Source organism: Microtus ochrogaster, chromosome 24, assembly GCF_000317375.1.
Source record: "Microtus ochrogaster isolate Prairie Vole_2 chromosome 24, MicOch1.0, whole genome shotgun sequence".
NCBI classification, from domain to species: Eukaryota; Metazoa; Chordata; class Mammalia; order Rodentia; family Cricetidae; genus Microtus; species Microtus ochrogaster.
The window spans coordinates 11233259-11233596 of record NC_022024.1 but is presented as its reverse complement, the minus strand read 5'-3'; positions in this window follow the sequence as shown (position 1 = coordinate 11233596).

Here is a 338-nt window from a genome sequence, read left to right as displayed (position 1 = left end):
AGAAGAAGAAGAAGAAGAAGAAGAAGAAGAAGAAGAAGAAGAAGAAGAAGAAGAAGAAGAAGAAGAAGAAGAAGGAGAAAAGGAGGAGGAGGAAGAGAGTGAAGAGGAAGAAGGCGGCAGTGACAAGGATGATGACATGATGACAGTAGCTTTGGGCATTGTCAGAAAAGTCTCTGAAATGGTGCTGACCACGACCTTTGTATCTTCAAGCATCTCTTGAAATGGGCTACTCAGTTTGAGCCAGACTTAGACTCAAGTTTGTGGACTTACAGTGCAATTAGTGTTTGCCGCTTCCTGTCAGTGTCCAACCTGCTATCTGGCTATAAAATCTGGGATCT